The sequence below is a fragment of the Patagioenas fasciata genome, chromosome Z (assembly GCF_037038585.1).
Source record: "Patagioenas fasciata isolate bPatFas1 chromosome Z, bPatFas1.hap1, whole genome shotgun sequence".
NCBI classification, from domain to species: domain Eukaryota; kingdom Metazoa; phylum Chordata; class Aves; order Columbiformes; family Columbidae; genus Patagioenas; species Patagioenas fasciata.
Genome location: NC_092560.1, coordinates 46,311,713 through 46,329,445, shown reverse-complemented (window position 1 = coordinate 46,329,445; position 17,733 = coordinate 46,311,713). Strand labels below are relative to the sequence as shown.

The following is a 17,733-nucleotide window of genomic DNA, read 5'->3' as shown; positions in this document are numbered from 1 at the left end:
TGGTTGTTCTATCACACAGCATTCCATTTTTCTATTTTTATTAGAAAATTTTGTTTTCCTTTACTTAGATTAAGTTAATACCGACTGAGTACATGTGTGTACAAAGATCTTTCTATGTGCAAATATATGGTAACAGATACTGTACTAACATACATTCCTCCAGACTTTGTCTTCTCGGTGTTTTTCCTGTTTTGGTTGAGAATCTATTTCCATCAGCCACCAGCTGGAACCCTTCTGTTGTTCAGAAAGTTCCAAATTCCTGCTTATACTCACTCAAAACAGCTTGCAAGTGCAGAGAAAGGACACTTTGTGGGTTGTCAGAAATTAGTTTCCAGTTAGAATAATAAGAACGTTGCAAAATTTGAGAATAAGGATTAAAGTTGTTCATCATACATTCTGATATGACAGCATTGTTCTAAAAAGTCTAAGGTTTTCTATGTTGAAAAATACATATGCTCCAGATCATTGGACAGAACTCATGAATTGGATTTTATGAATGGAAAGGAAAAACCTACCATAGTAATAAGCTCAGGTATTTTAATAAACTCATTTCTATGCTTTTGTTGGTCAGCTTCAATATTGCTTGCTGGAATGCTTTGCTCTGTTGCAAGAGTCAGTAAGAGTCAAATTTTTGGAAGTCTTTTGATTGCCATTTCCTCACTCTTTCTCACACTGAAGTTTTTCACCAAGTGATCTTACTACTCTGTCTCTCTCATGCATTTTCACACATAAATATTCCTCACCCTTCTTGTCACCAGGACTCCATCAAATTCTTGCTCTCTATGCCCTTTCTTGAGCTTTCTGTCCTTTAAACTTTTTGTCAGGCTCTTGCAAGTCCTGCTAGCCTGACAGTGTTTTATAGATTACTTTGCATTCTCCAGCAATACTGTTACGCCTTATTTCTTTAACTTGTTGCACGCTGGGTGTTGGGTTTCCAAGAGAAGGAGCTGTGACTAGTTTATTTTCAATATGTTCTTTTACACCTATACACAACATGGTTCCATGAGAAGTTGCAAATTAATTGCTGTAATGCATGTATGTTAAATTCCACATTCTAGTATTTCAGTGTCTTCAGATGATATGAATAGATCTCATTTCATACACAACAGACATTATTTGTCACATTTACTATAACAAAATGCAAGTATGCCAGTACTATTGTCTGATGTCATTAATATTTATCCTGAATGTGAAATTGTTGATCTCCACAAAAATAACGAGGTAGCAAGTTTTTTGTCTATACCAAGAAGAGTGTATTCCTTCTATCATCATTATTTGTATTTGTGGCAGGATGCAAACCCCCCTCTCTCCCCTCCATTCTTCAGTATGGAAGGAGGAAGCACATCTCCCTCTCTCTCTGCTGTTTGAGGCTAACAGCTTCTTTTGTTTGGCCCCAGAGCACCCTGGCCAGGGCCATTAGGAGAAGGGAGTGCCGAGGCACCAGTGAGCCACTGGGCGCCTGGTGTGGGGGATGTTTGGAGGCTTCAGGGGCACCCCACAGCCAGTGTGGGGGTGCACAGAGGCTTCTAGAATGCCTACAGTCAGGTCCGATCGGCCAGCATAAAAACGGGATTCTCGTCGAGACACCGCCCATTGTGGTGGGTCTCTCGGAGCACGAGCAAGATGCTGCCACCGAGAGCCCCTCTCCCCGGCATGGAGACTCCACCTGCCTTGCTGCCACGGGTGTGAGTAAAACTTCTCGCAGGATTGCGAGTGTATTTATCCTTTCTGTGCATGTATGCACATGTAACTTTCTGTGCTTAATACAAGCACGAGTAACTTTCTGTGCACATTTGCATGCATACTTTCTGTGCTTAATACAAACACGTGTACTTTCCGTGCACATTTGCACGTGTAGTTTAAATTATTTCCTCGCACATTGCTAGTGTATTTTCCTCCCATGCTTCTGTTAGCAATCAGGACACATAACCACGGGCGTAGTTATATGCAGTGCTTTATTTCAGCGCTGGGAAACCAGAGGTTCGCACCCAAAGCTGGCTTCAACAACTGATTCGAACTCCATTACATTTATACAATTTGGTCACATACATATTCATTAGGTTTACAACGTATGTGTTACATATTCATTAGATTACACAACTATTTTACAGTATCAGTTACGATATCTTTGGAACTACTCTAAGCATGTGCAGTGCCCTCTGGTGGTCATTCAGGTGGTCTTCAGGATGAAGTAAGTAGCCTTCTTCACTCGTGTCCTTTTCACCTTTTGTCACAGCACATGCGCACTATCCATATGCTCATTTTAGAATACTATTAGACTCTTGGATGCACATCCTACACTTTCCAGATAAGATAAAGACTAGCTTTCAGCTCTCTATTCTCAAACTAAGATAAGAACCTGAATACAACCTGCGAAGCTTCAAGAGGTGTTAAGAATCTTGGACACAGTTTACAAAACCAAATACAGCTTACAAAAAAACAGTTCAACTGTAACACTTCTACATAAGCACGTGTAGCATTCCGTGCACATTTGTACGTGTAAGTAAATTAACCCTCGCAGGATTGCGAGTGTATTATAAATTTACCCTCGCAGAATCGTGAGTGTGCACTTTCCGTACTCACTACGAGAACGTGTATCTCTTTAAAAATAATCCCGCATCGTGTTCAGGCAAGTGTGTACTCCTTCGGGACTCAGAGACGGCTCTGGCATTGTTTGGTGAAGCCATGTGCATGCACTCTGTGGACCGCCTGTTGTATTAGTTATTGCCCCTTAATAATTTTCCTCAACTGATATCTGAACCTGTATTTAAGTCACTTTCAGAGTGCTAAAACCCTGTTTCTCACTGGTTTAATAAAAGTTGTTTTGGACCCTGTTGTCCCTTAAACTAACCTCGGGGTGCCTCCGTGACAGTATTTGTACTTATATATTTATATTATTTATAAATTATTTATGTCTTTCTCAGAAGTCTCATTCAGAAGTAATGCCATGCAAAATAATAGTTCTGTTATCAGAAACGTTCAATGATGCAGAGTAGAAACAGAAGATACACTCAAGATACATTTACAACCATCACTTCTTAAACCTTCAGCTTATGAATAAATATTTTGAAAACTACTGTTAAACCAATGTAAGATTTTCTTTCCACATTTTATTTTAGCAATGTTCAGAGAGTAAAAAATGTTTGCAAAAATGAATAAGGAAATTTTAATTAACATATAGTGATGTAATGGCTGACAGCCATAGTTCTACAGAATAGAAAACAAAAGATTATGTGTTGAAAAGCAAGCAAGCATAAGCCATGGTCACTTTAGTAAATGACAACAGTATTGTTATTTTTCAGAAAGAAACATGAGCTTTAATGGGTCAGAAAACTTCATAATCTCTGAGCCTAGAAACTTGAAGGTGGGTATTACTTAAATCTGTAGGGTTTTTTTGCTCATAGCAAAATGTTGCTTTATTATTTTAATGCCAGACTCTACTGCAAAGGAAACAAGTGCAAGGGTAATATGAGATGTAGGAGCAAATTAACGCACTCCTTAATGTGAAAAAGCTGTAGTGAATTTTCTTGGTATACCTCAGTAATGATGGTGCCGTGAATTTTTAGGCAGGTCCATGATATAATCCCTATAAAGAAACTATTCAAGATAAGGACACTCATACAACAATTTGCTTCTTGAACTGCAAAATTGTGTTTCTACTTCCAACAGAAAGGAAAATGCAGGAGAAAGATATTTTATCAAACAGAAGGTAGTAAACAAATAACATAGTTCTATTCTGAATTTGTGAGATCAGTTGCTCAACAACAAAGTATAATTTGATCAGTTTGTGAGTTCTTTTTTAATGCCTACAAGTACTATATATTATTATTTACAGTTTTTGTAAAAAAAAAGTAATAAATCCCGCCATAAGTTCATAGTGAATATAGAATTCTGAAAGAAAAGAGAGCATGGCAATAGATACACCAACCTGGAGAAAAATGTATAGCTGTCTCATAGGAATAGATCCAGGTATAGACAGAACAGAATTTTTTTTTTTTTGTTTGTTTGTTTTTATCAGGTGAAGCACTTTTCCAACATGACATTTTCAGGGACAAATAAAGTCATTAGTCCTTTCTCAATGTCAAAATCTGGTATTCATAGCATATAAATGTACTGATAATGCCAGAGAGTTCCTGCGTCATTTGTTTGATTTTACAGTGGCTCCTTTGAACTGAGTCATGTCTCAAGTCTTTGTGACTTTGTCTACAAATCTGAATATTTCCTTTTGCCCAGGTTTGAGAGTAGGGTACACCATGTATGTATGAGAACTACTGTTTCAAAAATTATAACGTACATATACTTTCTGGATCAAGTAGCTTGTCACTAGTTGCCAAACAAACAAATAAACAAACAAAAAAACCCCTACACCCAGATACTGATTTGTATTGATAAAATATATCATAACCATTCAGGAAAAGGTAAAATAATGCATTTATGGTCAGTGGCTTGAAAAAATGACCTCCTGGTTTAGTGTTACAGGATACTCCCTCCACCACATATATGTGCTTTTTTATGGGAGGTGGATTTCTAAACAATTTACCCTGACAGATATTTAGCAAATACCAAACTTTGCAAAAAATCTGTATCTTTCTAGACACTAAAGGGGCAAACAACATTCTCTTTCAAGGTCCAGTTCTGTAGGCAAAAAAAAAAAAAGAAAAAAGGCAAAAAAAAAAAAACAACAATGTTTGAAAGAAAAATCCAGGTAAAAAATAGAATTATAAGGGCATTTTTTATCTTTAATATAGCTTTCGTGGTCTACTGTAGTTTTAGATGTGTAAAATAAGTTTGTAATTTATGCAATAACCCCTGGCGTATATTTCTTTCACCTTAAAACATTCAACTTTATTATATAAATCAATACTTTGGGATACAAATGCAAAGATGTTTACAAGAAATGTGGTACTTGAAAGCCACTGACAAGTCTACAGCCTGTGTTGACTGTGTACAAGCTAGGATTATGAAGTTCCTACAAATCATGCTTATATACTGTGCAAGTAAAACTGTCACGTGTACTGTTATGATTGAAAGGCATGAAGAACACCATAAATTGTTCTAACAATTGAGGGATCTTTATCCACCTTCTGTTGCCTTCATAAACCTGAAATAGAAACAGTGACTAAGAGTAGTAGGCACCATTACTTTAAAATAATAATTTATGCTGTAATTCATTGTTACCAGTAAGATACAATTTGCCATTTAATTTAGGAAGAGTGTTAGATATCATTGTATTACTCAGCTTTCAACCCTCTGTCCTTCAAGTTATTTTGAACATCAGGAGTTTAGACCTATACTGTATACAACCATTTAAATAAAGGCAGATGTCTTTCTTTCCTAGTGAGCCGGACTGTTTCTGCATTTGCTTCTGTCATTTTCTCCACTAATTTTGTACCACCAGGTCTTCTGATGAAAAAAAAAAAAGAAAAAAAGCACGACATTAATGGATTTAGCATCTTTTCAAATGGTCTTAAACTTCATACATGATAACTAATCTGACAGGCATTATGATGTTTCTGGGTAAGTGGATAATTTTAAAAAGTCGTGGATAATTTCCAATCTCATTTTGAGAATCTAATTGTAGACCAAAAAATATATATATATATATCTAGTCAGCTTTCAGAGAAGGGCAGGGAGGGAGCAGTGAAAAGATGCCCAGCAGACCCTTGTTACAGCACTAACTGTAGTTTCTCAGACAACCTGACACAGACTACCTGATACAACATTCAGTAACCTGAAGATGATACGAAGTTGTAACTAATACCAGTGTTTGTAATCTTTCATTATCATGGCTGTACATGAGGTTCAGGCATGTCTAAATAGAATCTTGTATTTTCTGGCCACATTCCCATTGTCTTCAGGTAAATCTGTTGATTTGGTTACACAGATTAGCTAGTGCACAGAAGTAATTTTCTTTGACTTGTGTCTGTCAGGGTACAATCTTCCCTTATGTAATTAACAACATCTTAAAACAATATGTTGTTTATGTCAGTTAGCATGGCATAAAGTAGCAGTGGCTGTTTCTGTGTTTCAAACTACCATCTGACCTTCTTTAAAATAATATGATACATTAGGTTTTTATTACAGAAGCTATAAGACTCTATAATAATTAACACTAGTGAATAACTTTAATTAATAATTTGTTATGGCAGGGTTAGTTTTTTGCATTAATAGGAAACTCATTTTAGGAAAAAAATCATAGGAGATGGAAAATACAAGGATTTGTGACTAAGGTAAGATGCAACTTGTTTGAGAATTTCATCCACAAACAACACCATATACTAAATGATCCCTGACAAGTGCCACAGCTCTCTTCCTAAGCCAACACTGTCAGGTTCTAATTAATATAACTTGATTTTGCTAAAAGGTGAATCGTTTTATGAGAAAAAAGAATATATATGTATATATTTCCAAACTCTAATACTATGTGTCCTTCTTATGGCAGCTAAACACAGAATGGTTACTTCCAGGAGTATACTACTCATATTGAAGAGTACTTATCAAAATGGTAAATTCACAATTCAAAAGGGAGAAAATTATCGTTCTCAGAACTGAATTAAACAGGAAAAGCACATCAGTGTAGTAGGCAGAGAATGTCTGAACATATACAGGAAGCTAAGCTGCACATTGAGTCAGAAAGTGACATTTTTGTGGGCCGTATTCATGGCACAAGTGTGTGTCCTTTTCATAAAACAGTAATAATGTAAAGCTAATTTGACACTTAGAGGCAAAGTTTATTACAAAGTTAGTATTAAATTATTATTGTTATTTTATTAATAAAAATTATCCTGCTTGTGGGAACTGTTTTTTTTCAAGAGAGATGAAGATGAGCTTTTAGTTTGTGATCTTGATTTTCCTAAAGAAATTAAAGAATTCAACCATGCTGTTATGCTTGAATAACTTTTTCAGGATGGATACCAGAAAAAGAGGATTTTATTCAGGATGGATGCCCAGCAACTACTGTCTTCAAACAGCAAAGAGAAAGTAGAAGATAGTTTATTTAGATCGCATTATATTTAAGCAATCTGATTTCATGACACTAATGTATGACCTATCCAAGTTTCAGTAGTCTTCACCCAGCATGCTCTCAGTGATAAATAGTTCAGCCAGGAAGTCAAGTTTAATTGGATTTTTATTTTCATTTATGCAAAACCAATTTAATCACCTTGCTGTCAAATCAATAACTGTTAATTGTTGATGTCATTTTCATTGAAAAACTCTCAAACTAAAATTCTGTGTTTAACAGACATGTTAAGTAAACACTGTTAACTACTTCACAAGTCCATTATTTTAATATATTGCTCTTTCTGCCTTACCAGACTGAATGAAGTGAGCTGAGAATTTTTTCATATATTAACTGTAAACTACACTTAGCTTTTTATTGTCACAGAACTGTTTTCCACTTCACATGCATTTGGAAGATTGAAATGTAAATTAATGTAAGCTACCTCTGTCTTGTTATAGATGTCTGAGCAAATGACAATTTACATGATTGAAAGAAATGAAAGTATTCTCTGGAGATACCAAGAGCTATCACTTTTCCCACCATAATAATGGAATTTCAGAAGTAGAAAAAGACAGAGAAAAGCATCCTTTCATCTTCTTTGTGGGCTGCGCAATTGCACTTCTGTTTATGAAATTTTATCAGAAATTAGTATTCCTCTGATTTGTTTCCCTCTTGAGTGGGGAAACTAACCAATAAGCTGCACTTCTTTAAAGTCATAATAACAATGTCAAAAAGTTAGTTAAAAAGAAGATGACATTGTTGCTCTATATAATATTTAATGGGTTAAAATAATTTTGCATCTGTTCTTCCTCCATTTCAGTCTAGGCGGGGTGCCCCTGAAGTCAGTATAAGACTGTATCAGTGTGAGCCTTGCTTTTGGAAAGGAGTGGAGATTTACTCTGCAGTAAATACAACAGTGAACTTAAGTAAGGTGTCTTGTCAAATGGAAGTCTTTAAGGCTATCACAAAGAATGGAGAATATATTTTGCAAACAATAAAGAAATACACCCACATAATAAAATAAATAGAAAGATCTTATGCTATTCATAGCTACCAGTTATTAACATTGTGCTCCTATCTCTGCTGACACTGTTTCTTCATGCCATGTATTCCCTACTGCTGTTTTCAAATACAAAACGATAAGTGAAATTTTTTCCAGGGATACAGCTACAATGATGATACTGCACAACCTCAGTCTATTTCTTACTTGTAAACTAGCTGGTTTTTCTAATAATGCAAACATTCAGACAACTGGCAACAATTCCTGTAAACTTCCTTTTAGAGTAAAGCAAAATATCTAGGATCTGCAACGCTGTGTGTCACACCTTATATTAGTTAGGTTCTGAGACCTCAGGATGTAATCCCAAACCCTGGGAGAGGCACAGAGGAAATTCAGAAAACTTGGACTAGGAAGCTTTGAGTAACACCAAGAACAAATAATTCACTGAATGGAGACTTAGCAGAAACTAGCTTGTTAGCTTCTGATGAGCTAGCTAGCTACAGTAAACCAAAGAGGAAATGCTGAGGGTGTAAGAGTGCCTTAAATAATTTTCTAATGAAGGCTAGAACCCATCTGTAAAATGCCACCACGTTTTCTTTCACAAATGGATAGGAAATTACATCTTCTAAAAGAAAGCAGATGGCATGGAGACACTTTAAGGCAAGTGTTTAAACTTTGTGTTTGTTGCCTAATTATATTCAGCACCTGACATTCTTACTGTGTCCTGTTTGGCTGAAGGAGCTAGGAGCTGTTTATTCTACTTGGAGTGAATAAAAAATTGACAAATATTGTATTTCCAATGAAATCTAAAAGTGAAATTTCACTTAGTGATAATATTCATAAATTAATTTCTTCTACGAAGAAGCTTAGTCAGTTTTAAGTATATTAAAGAGGAGTAAGTACCTGAATGCAGAATAGGTTACAGTACCTTCAGAGCTGAATGTTGACTAGATTGTATAGCAAACACACCTTGGAAACATACTAAACCAAATTGATTTAGGAGTAAACTATTCAGATCATTAATAACCTGATGAATATATAATTTTTTGAAATAAATTTCATCACATACTGAAATTTGATCATGATTTTCCAGTTTTCATCACAGTCTTATGACTTTTCCAATACATTGAGGGATATTTCCTGAATCCCCATGAAACTTCATCTTTCAATATGTCTACAGAGGAATTTGAAAATCTGATTTGTCTGCATGCTCTGTGCCAGAAGAAAAATAGAAACAACCCACTACTTACTTTTTTTTTTCAGCAGATATCTTACTTATAAATATTTTGTGACTGCCTGAATCATGTCAAAGGTACTTTGAAAAGTTACGTATTGCATCACTGCATAACAGAAGATGTGACTATCCTGCGAATTACATTTTGTCTCAGATAAGAATCACATTTTAAAATACCATTAGCTCCCAGAAGAGACTTCTTGTCTTAGAGAAGTGTTGCTAATATCCCTTGCACTGAAGAAGTAACAGTAAAACACAGTATTGAATCTTGTGCTCATACACCTTCACATTTAGATGTAATTTACAGGTTCACACCAAGAACCTAACTGAATTGATTTTACGCTTTAATACTTGGTCCCATCTTCAAAATCAACATGTTCCTTTTCTTCCTTTGCACCCTGTCTTGAGCTATGTTTCTTGACAAAGAAAGAACTGCTATGACATGTACCATGTATTTTTAACTGACATTGTAAAATCTACCTCCCTAGATCAGCTCATTTTTATTTAAGTTACGCTTTAGGACTAAACACAAAGTTTGTGGGGTTTTTTTATAAATAGAGCAGTAGGATGTTTAAGATGTGGAAAAATTCATGTCTATATTTTAAAAAGAATACAATAATAAGAGTTTTATTAAGGGAAGTTCCAACACTTATTTTGTCTTACGCAGCATTAGCTGTGAGAAGTGACCAAATAGTTTCTAAAAACTCACATAATTTTCAGAAAAAGCTCTTGCATGTGTAATTATTAGAGTTTATGAAAACTATGATATGCTCTTTAAAATGCAAAAAAAATTAAACCAAATATGTAGAAATATTTAACAAAACATGACTTAAGTTTTTGGATGTGTAGAAAGCTATATTTATCATAAAATAAGCTCAGAGTATCCTCCTTTGACTTCGTATCATGACAATGTTTGGCAAATCCTTGAAGGTTACGGTACAAATTTTATAATTTTATGAACTCTTTATGGAAAAATTAATTTGGGTTTTAAAAAAGTGTTTTTACCCTTCCCTCTCTCCCTTCTTTTTTTCTTTATTTTCTCCAGTTTAGCATTTAATATTGTACTTGAGATCATGCCATGCACTGTATTTACCCTCTAAAATCTGCCCAAATTCACTTTACAGTGGGAAAATCCACAAACAGTCAAAACTATCTCTACTAAGAATTATATTTAGATCCTAGAACAGTTGAAGATAGAAGTCTTAATAACTGTCTTTGTTCAGCTTCTATTGGTCTTTCTTTGAAATAAGTTGCGATTTTGCCTCGATACCCATTTAAAATTACCTTGTCTAGCCAGATTCATATTGACAGCATTCAGAACAAAACAATGTTTATCGTTTTAGAGACATTTGAGGATCCTTTCTGACCATGGTGAAATATGTACACAAGACCTATCTTTACATAAGTATTATAGACACTGGGATTTGTGTTAAAAATTAATAGCTGATAAATACTAACAGCAAGTAAAGATCACTTACATTGCTTAATATCTTCATATCAGGTTGCTGGAAAGGATAGTATTTGGCAGAGAAGTATGGAAAACACAGGCATCATGCCCATACTCCACATTTATCTTCCCATTAGCAAAACATGTAGCTGTGTTTTTTTTTTTGAAATGAGGGAACTAGAGAAGAAGTATGAGTAAGATGTCTTTTGCTTTTGATGTGAGGAACAACACATGAGGCCAAGCCTGTACCAGATTTTATGTTATCACTACATAGAAATAAAAAGATGTTTGACTTACGTGATGCTTCCTTCACACACCTTTACTTGAACACTTTTGTAAAAATAAAGATAATACAAGAGGTGGGGGGAAGGGGGAAAGGAAAGAACATCTACTGCCTTGTTGGCATTAGATTGTTGTTAGTAGACTGGAAAAGCAGTTTGAGAACACAACCTAAAGTTCAAGGGTCCTTTCAAAGTAAGTAAGACTATCACATATTGGCATCATACAGAACCCAGTCCCAGACCTGCACCTTTCTGGGGCAAGTCACTAACAAACAGTGTAAAAAGATGTTCTTCACTCGGAAGAGCTTGAAATCTTTTAGTGGTCTGCTGTTAAGGTTTGACATTGAGACAGTAGGAGACACCCTAAATACCTCCTATGCCATTATCTAACCATTTATGCTTCTCAGTATTCTAACTGAATTAGGTTCTTCTTTGTGGTACATAGTAAATGTAGTTTATTAGCTTTATTACATTACCATTCCTTCATTATTATTACTGAGATTTCAGTGTTTTGAAAACTTTTATTCTCTTTGATTTTCACTAAGTCCTCTTCAAAACAGGTTCTGTACAATTCTTTCAGCAAAGTCTTGTGAACAATGTATCCAGTATTGCAAACCTTCCTGAAGAAATGATGCTGGTTATTACGGCAACTTTACAGAAACCTTAGGATCATGCCCATGTAACAAAACAGATGTCATATTTCCAATAGTGTTTTCTTGCTTATCCTTAAAATGGGAGAAAAGTTTGCTCAGAATCAAAATCATACATGAGTAACATGATTTCTTCCCTTGGTTCTTCTTCATTTGGTCTAAAATAACGTTTTCCTGTTTTCCTTCAATAATAATTGTCTATTAATGTATCAAGAAATTCATCATTGCTTTATAATAAAATATTTGGGTTTTTAAAAATATTTTAACCATTTGTCCACAAAACTCAGCTTTCTTAAAAGGTGTTTTTTACAAAAAAGGATGCATTAAATATTCTGTGCATACAATCATAGAATCATTTTGGTTGAAAAAGACCTTTGAGACCACTGAATCCAACCATTAACCTAGGGTGGCAGTTGCACACCTCCTTCTGCCCCCCCTCCCCGCCTTTCCTTCGATGTGGGTATGTTGCTTTATCCATGCAAGCCACGGAACCTGACACACCAATATGATGTTCACAGAGTTCCCTTTATTGTTGGACTGGTCTAGCTTTATAGCAAAGCTGCCCTGTCCACGTGCCTTACAACAATGTGATTGGTTGTAACTCGTGTTATACAATAACACGATAGGCTGCATGTGCTGTCCACGCGCTCTGCACGCATGTGTCCGGCGATTGCTCACTCATTATTACCTTCTAATGGTGCTCCTTTAGTCTCTTTTGTCTCTGGCTTCACCTCTCAGCCAGGCTGGTGACAACCCCATCCCCCTGGGGCGGGGAGGGCTCTGCCACTACATGGGTACATCCCCCTCTTCCCCAACACATGCCCCCTCTCCTGCAATGGGGCAGTTAATAGCTCCTTTTGTTTAACCTTCTGTTGGTTAGCTAGGAGAGGGGAAGAGGCGCCAAAAGGTTGGGAAGTTTCTGGGCACCCACAGCCAGAACGGGGAGGTTGCTGAGAAGTTTTGGGGTGCCCATAGCCAGAGTGGGGGTGCAGAGAGAGCTGAGAAGCTTCTGGAATGCCCACAACCAGATCTGACAAGACTATAAAAATGGGGTTCCCACCGAGGCTTCCCTTTGTGTGTGTCCTGTTGGAACAGTGGGCCAAAATGCAGCCAAGAGTGACCCTTCCCTTATACTGGCACGACATCTAAGGTAACCTTCCGAAACTGGGATTCCCTCATCACCACATATGGCTGAGTAGTAACTTAATAATTCCTCGCTGGACTAGCTAGTGTATTTTCCTTAATAATTCCTTGTTTTAATAAAAGTGAGTGTTTCTCTCACTAGACAAGTGAGTGTATTTTCCTGGAGTCAGAGACGGCTCTGGCATTGTTTGTGGTGAGCCACGTGTATGCACACTGTGGATCTCCATTATTCTTGTCTGCTGTATCTCAATGATTTCATCAACTGATATCTAAACCTGTATTTTATGATACCAGAGTGCTAAATGATTGTATAAACCCCGTTTCTAATTGGTTGTTTTCCTGGACTTTCCCGGACAGAATAAAAGTTTGTTTTGGACTTGGTTGTCCACCTAAAGCTAATTTTGGGGTCCCTCCATGACACCTAGCGTTATCATGTGTAATTGGACTGCCTTTGTGACTGACTTGCTAGCTACCTATTGATGTCTTCATGTAGTTTCACACTGAAACTCATACAGCTATGGGAAACAAGTGTTGTACCACACAACTTTGGACTTGATGCAGAGTTAGCTGTATGCTTTTTAACTTCTAATAATCAAGTAATAATACCAATGCAATACTTTTGCAACACATGGTATTTTTTTGCAGAAACTTATTGCTAAGTAATTAATCTGTGTTTTACAAGATACACTATGTAATTCCTAAGAGGATAACACAGGGACAATTTTATAAATTATTTTCGTCCACTTTGACCTCTTGTGTATATTTTGTTTGCTTCAGGATTTCTCATTTTAATGTTCAGTGTCATGAGAGAGATGTTAATAATGTTAGCAGACCTCAACTACTAATTTCTTCAGTGTTTAACAGCTGTTGCAGAATTAGCAGTACATGGTATTTGTCTACTGAAGAAAAATATCCCTTTGGTCTTCCCTTCTGCAGACAAGCATCATTACCCAGATAAGTGAATAAAGTATTTGTCTAATCTGAGAGTGCTGTAATCACATGCAGTGCAACATATCACCTAGGACATGAACACAGGGTAAAAGTTGTAGATGGGGATGGGCAAGGCATCTGGAACTTTTTTATAACTTCGTTAGAAAAATCCCAAGAAGAAGACAATCTCTCTCTTCTTCCCAACCCTTAAGACTTTCCTCTGGAGTTACTACTTCATGTGGAAACTGCCCCTTGGGAAGTTTCCTTTGCAGTCACATTAAAAACAAACAAAATATCTTGTCACTCTCAATTCTAGGTTATCTACCAATTTATCTAGTGTCATTATTTCTTACAGAGGACTATGTCACTGCGAGATACTCTGTATCAGCGGAAATGCAAAAGAGGACCTTGCCGCTATGTTTGCCAGCAAAATATCAAGTCATTAGCCAAGATGAGGCATTTGGCTATGCACAAGAAACAACCCCACAATTTCTTCCTACCTTCTCCTACTCTGAATTGTCCTACTGCTGCTGTGAGACGGACTCATTTGAGCAGGCAGTACAATTGGTGCAGGATGTTTTTTTCCTACCTGCACAAGCTCTCTGGTATATCAGGCTTACTAATGCATATGTGATGGTGTCTACATGACAGAAGATCCAGTCTTACAGAGCATGTGATTGAGCTTGCTCCTTGGTCCTTCCCTCATTCATGAACTGTATATAAACCAGCAATTGCTATGTGAGGTGTTTCAAAGAAAAACATATACTTTCTAGGAAACACTACACAACTCCTGGTAGTATTTCATACATCTGTGATACATATATAGCTACATGAGATAAAAACTCCGGTGTATGAAAATTATATCAAAGCCATGGAAAGAGACTTAATCTTCTTTTTTTTTTTTTCTTTTTTTTTTCCTTCTTTTTTTTTTTTTTTTTTTCTTTTGTTTGGGCTGACTTAATAAGCTGAAAGAAATATTTTGCTTTCTATTTTCCAGAGTTGTAAGGTTCTTCTGCATATATTTTGTTGAAATCCTACCAGAAAACAAGACCTAGAGAAAACTTCTATTCAGTTTTACAGGTTCACTATTTTCTCAGGGCTTAGACAACCATCAATGTATGTCAAAGTTCACACGGCCTAAAGCAAAAGACTGGGTTACTATTTTTGCATTAATGGTTCCTTAAGGCTATGTTCAGAAAGTTGGACCTACTGCCTGGCTCCCATGAATAAAATGATGTTTTAGACACACGGAGACATCTTATGCCAAGAGCACATCTGACAGCAGGTAGCACCAGGGCAGGCAGCAGGTGCAGATAGTTTGCAGTACCAGGTAAGGCGGTTATGCTGCATAACAAGGTTAATAACCCACACTCCACAGACTGAGGTCCGGCCTTCACATTTTGACTAGCTGAACTACACTGGCAGACAGCAATTAAATAAATTAAATTCTTTTATTTGTAGCTCTATCCTATATGTAGCAGAAGAAGGATTACCATAAAATTAATATTCTATTTAACAAAATAAATCTGGTAATTTTAATGAACTTTCTGCAAAGACAAGCTAAGATCTAACTCCTGTTTGTTTCTTATACTGATTAAAAAAAAATAAACACTTCTGGTCTTGTGAAAACAAACCTGATTAAAACAAATGCAGTAAGCTAACTTGGAGTCATGAAGTACAAATTGTATAGAGCACACAATGGATGTTAAGTCAAAATGGAACAGTTTTTCTATAGAAAACTGAATTTATCTTTTTGCTTGCCTGTTACTTTTACTGACTTTTATGTATTAAACACATATGTGAAATGGAAATCCAAGAAGTGGGAATTCACTGAACAAGCACAAAAAATCTCTGCTTAATTAAAGTAAGCAGAGTAGGAAAGCTTGTTTCACAACAAAAAATATTTTAATTGGTTTATTCTCATTGCAGGTATTTGTTCCTGTTCAAGTGTTATCAACACTATTCCACTTTGTATAGAAGTAGACAAAACATTAAGTTTTACTTAAACAATCTGAGTATGACAAGTTTTTAGGAAAACAATGTGTTTGTTTGTTTGTTTATTTATTGCCTTTTTTTTTTTTCCCCAGTGTTTTGTCCATTCTGTGACATTCTTGGGAATTTATGGGAAATTCTTTTTCTTCTTTATACTTGTACATTCCTCATGAAGATGCAGGTTCATTATTTGTGAAAGAAAGTTAAAGATGAATCAAATGGGCTTCTGATTATAAATTTCAAATATGCTAAAGAACATACTGAATATCTTTTGGTTTTGAAGGTTAATAGAACTAGATGCGTGCAATTGGAATAGCTTCACAACACCTGTGAATTTTACATTTTACAATGATATATACTTCTGAAATATTATATTTTTATTAGATGAACTACAGTGTATCTGCACTGACATATACACATATGTGTGTGTACCAGTATTGTTTAGATAAATTAAAAATACCACTTTTGTCATTTTATAACCTACAATAAAAGAAAAAAAAACCAGACAGACATGATGCACCATAAAGTGTCTTACTCAAGCTTGGAATATAGACCCATGCATTGAAAAACAAAATTGTAGCTATATCAATATTAGCTATCTGATAGTGACTTTGGTCACAATCAGGCAGTGTTGGAATAAGTACTTTTACATCTTGATTCAGTCTTACAATGGAGCTTAACATAAGAAAATAGCATTACTGTTTATATACCCACCTGGATATGGAATAAAGGAACCATACTGATTTTGTCAGTTTTGCCAGCAGTATTTGATTCTGGTGACTATACAGTTTTGTTGATCTTTCTGTAGTGCCGTACAGGGAAAGAGCAAATTATCTTCTTCCTTTCTGAAATGGTTAAGATGACCAATTATTTTCCCAGAGCTCTTCTGTGCAACAATTTGCAGAGTACATAATTTCAGTTTGTCACCTATTCTATTCATGGCTCCCAGAATATATGGATATCTAAAAAAATATATAAAAATATCATGCTCTCTTTTGTCTTTAACCAGGTTTTGGCAAAATTCAGTGGAAGCACAATCACAGAATCATAGAATATTTGAGGTTGGAGGGGACCTTCAAAGGTCATCCAGTCCGACCCTCTGGCAATGAACATCTTCAGCTAGATCAGGTTGCTCACAGCCCCATCCAGCCTGGCCTTGAATCTTCCAAGGATGGGGTGTCCACCAACTCCCTGGGTAACATGGTCCAGTAGTTTGCCACCCTCAATGTAAAAAAATTATTCCTCATGTCTAGCCCGAATCTCCCCTCTTTAGGTCTGAAACCTTTGCCCCTTGTGCTGTTGTAACATGCTCTTCTAAAATATCTGTCCCCATCCTTTTAAAGTGTCCCTGGAGTCTTCTCTGATCTGAACAACCCCAACTATCTCAGTTTTTCCTCATAGAAGGAGTGTTCCAGTCCCATGATCATCTTGGTGGCACTCCTCTGGACCCTTTCCAACAGGTTCATGTCTTCTCTGTACAGAGCTGGATGCAGTACTCCAGGTGGGATCTCACCAGAACAGAACAGAACAGAGGGGCAGAACCACCTCCCTCAACCTGCTGTCCATGCTTCTTTTGATGCAGCCCAAGATACTACTGGCCTTCTGGGCTACAAGGGCACATTGCCAGCTCCTGTCCAGTACCTCCTAGGTCCTTCTCCGCAGGTCTGCAATCAATCCCTTCATCCCTTAGTCTGTATTGCTACTGGGAGTTGCCCCAACCCAGGTGCAGGACCTTGTACTTGGCCTTGTTGAACCCCATGAGGCTTGCATGGGCCACTTCTTCAGCTTGTCCAGGTCCCTCTGGATGGCATCCCATCCCTCAGGTGTGTCAACTGTACCACTCAGCTTGGTGTCATCTGTGAATTTGCTGAGGGTGCACTCGATCCCACTGTCTATGTCATTGATGAAGATATGAAACAGTACTTGTCCCAGTACAGAACCCTGAAGGAAATCACTTGTCACCAATATCCATCCAGACACTGTGCCATTGAACAATACTGTCTGGGTGCAGCCATCCAGCCAATTCCTCATTCACCAAACAGTCTACCCGTCA

The 17,733-nt window shown here is 36.6% G+C and overlaps 1 long non-coding RNA gene across 1 annotated transcript in view; it reads right to left on the bottom strand.

Moving 5' to 3' along the window:
• Positions 1-1,999: 1,999 nt before the first annotated feature.
• LOC139826510 (uncharacterized) overlaps positions 2,000-17,733 on the bottom strand; it is a 36,869-nt gene continuing 21,135 nt past the window's right edge. Inside the window, exons 2-3 of the long non-coding RNA XR_011736617.1 lie at positions 16,395-16,525; positions 2,000-5,403 (exon numbers count right to left, since the gene is read on the bottom strand). This is a non-coding gene — a long non-coding RNA (uncharacterized lncRNA). The remainder of the gene's footprint in view (positions 5,404-16,394; positions 16,526-17,733) is intronic.